Here is a 3,005-nt window from a genome sequence, read left to right as displayed (position 1 = left end):
TCAGAGCCTCAGTCCACAGAGAAATGCACACAGCCTTTTCTTCCCTGGACCACGCCCCTTCCCTCCACCAAGTTTAGAGGGTATTAAGAAAAAAAAATTGATTAGAGCAGCTTTAACTTTTAAGCTAACACCGACAAGAAGTGCTAAAAGTGCTATGGATGAAATCATCAAAATCAAAATAATATTTTTGCCCAAAATGCTTAATTGTGCTCTCAGTTTATTAAATTTATTCCCTTAAATTGAATTATGGAGTTCCAAAGAGTTCAATATGAAATAACAGCTACCGGAAATAGCCAGTTAGAACGCGTTAACTAAAGCAATAGTAATGTCAAGATAATTCTGTATCAACTATTTAGCTGATGCTGTAAATAAACAGACACAGAGACAAACACCTCCTTTTATCTATTCAGCCTAACAAGGACGAACAAGGTGCAAGGACAGGCTTGTTTATTAGGTAGGAAGGTTTGTGAGCATGGTTTATTATTCACCATCAAAGTTGAGAGACGGTGTTAATTGTAGCAACATCAGCTGGTTAATTCAGAGTTACCTTGAAGCATTTTGGCTCTAAAGATGTTCCTCAGAGAAAGACATACAACTCTGTGACGATCATAGAGATAGAAAGATGCTCTAACCCACGATGGCCAACCTGTCCCAAGATTCATTGCACACCGGTGATGAATCACTAGTTAAACACATTTAGAAAACACAGAGGACAAAACAAAGCCTGAGGCGCATGCGTTTAAATGCACTCTATGTATTGGGAATCAGCAACTGGCTAATGATGCAAATGTTTAAAACCTCAAATTTTTGTCAAAATAACTGTGTGCTAAGACACATGACGTTAGTGATGCACTTACTGCAGCTGCCCACATCTCACCTATGTTACTGCCTCTGAAATTAAAATCTTTACAACCTCCACTTTCAAGCTTAAGAGGTTCAAAGGTGGACTTATATCTTACCAAGACTGTGGGGATTTTCTAATCTATATCTACATTTCACATTACTGTACGTAAACGGACCAAGGTGAACACATCCGACAGGTTGTGAACGCTGCTTGGGTTCAGTTGAATATATTTTACACAATTTATTCGTACATTTATTAATGTCATAATGTCTTTTTTTATTTATTTAATAACTAACACTTTGAAAGCCTTATATTATCACCTACAGTGAATTTGTCCTCGTCCCTGAGACAAGCTCAAGGGGACCTTTAATTTAATTTCTGTCATTTACTTTAACACGGTATTCTACAGCTTCAGTCTTTTTCTTTTAATTAAAGGGACTACACCTAGATTTTCTTTTTGATTCTCTTGAAACAACCTGTAAATGTAAAAACTACTGTACCACTTACTGTATCTGTCCCAATCCCACATTAGGTGTAAACTGTGAAGCTCGACATGGGGATGACGGGGTCATGAGGTTTGATGTTGAAGGGTCCAGCACATGTTGTATTACAAGAGCCATTTTTCAACTTACAGAAGCTTACATGTGTTTCGTTCGTGAACGAGTGGGCGGATGAACAAGCCAACTAGCAGGGCAGTAGGAGCTGCTGTCCACCCAGAGTGGGAGGTTGATTTATTTTGAAACAGTATGCACAATTACAGGCAGTGGAGTCTGGAGAGTGAGTGCGCCGTTTAATCTTTTTCACCCAGGACTAATATGATCTTCTAAAACACCTGTCTGACATCCGGGAGGCTGTTTGTGGAAAAATACTCAGGCATACAAGACTGATGTATTTAAAATTTTCAGTTTGCAATAACATGAAAAGAGTGAGGATGTTAGGATGATGCCACAGTGCCTCCACTTTAAGTTGCTAGCTGTCTATATGAAGGTTGATGTTACAGCCTCAGAGCTGCTGTTATCTCTGGAGGAAGTTAGGACAGAGGGAGCTGCACGCAGTAATGTCACAGGAGTCCGTCGCTCCGGCGAGGACATAGTCTCCTCTCCGGGTGAATCCCCCGCTTCAGATCCGCGAGTTTCATCTCTGCCAGCGAAACAAACAGCAGCGTGCAGCTGAAGTCAAAAGGGCACTCCTGAATTAGCTGAACGATTGGATTCCTGTGATTGTCCAGACATAAACACATTTGTCTCTCTGACGTCAATGCAGAGATAATCCTGCTCTACCGTGTCACTTGAGAACATTTAAGGACATAATTAAATACATACATTGTTACAGTAAGTTACAGTGATGTATTGTCCTTTTGTTTATCATTCAGTTACTGTACACACTGTACACTGTCACAGTATCTACCCTCTTTTAGTCCAATGCAGCAGGAATCATTTAAAGCATGAGCTTCCTACATATCAGGATTTTCTCTCCGTAGAAAAGTGTTTAAAATGCAAATCTAAAAAAATGTATGATTTTCCTTTTCATCATGTTTAATTCTTTAAGAATGTGGGTTAGATTTTCACACCATCAATGGCCCAAACTTATGTTTAATTTGCAGCTTTTAGAGGAAACAGTATTCTGTTAAACTTCAAAATCCCTCCAAAGGGATTTATTCATGATTAATGCGCACTTTTAATATTAATAGAGTGGGTTATGGAGCAAACACTGCAGATTATACTGACAGAGTTCTCTGTAGGTTTACTATGAAGGCAAACAGGTTACTGTTAATTGAAATACACAGCAAGACAATGAAACAAATTTAAGATAGCATCATTCTCTGGTCTTCTACTGTATGTGGACTATAGCTGTGAGTTTGTCCCCTTCTCTCGCTCTATCACACACAAGCTGAATACATAGCATGAGCAGCGATAGAGTTATACACCAACACCATGTCAAAGGTTACAGACGTCACACTGGTGGACATGACAACCAGTCAAAACTGAACAACCACACAGGTCGTTTTATTCAACCCTCTGATACGACCCATAGGATTGTATCCTGATATAGCGCCCCTCCAGCGGACCTCGGTTGTCATGGTTACAATAATAAAGACACAAACAGTAAGAAAGAGGCAAACCTACCTTTGTCACCATGGTTAGTATAATAAATGCTCATG

The sequence above is a fragment of the Seriola lalandi genome, unplaced genomic scaffold, assembly GCF_002814215.2.
Source record: "Seriola lalandi dorsalis isolate HSWRI2012SDOR001 ecotype SW California unplaced genomic scaffold, Sedor1 jcf7180002054795, whole genome shotgun sequence".
NCBI lineage: Eukaryota > Metazoa > Chordata > Actinopteri > Carangiformes > Carangidae > Seriola > Seriola lalandi.
This window is presented reverse-complemented; position numbering follows the sequence as displayed.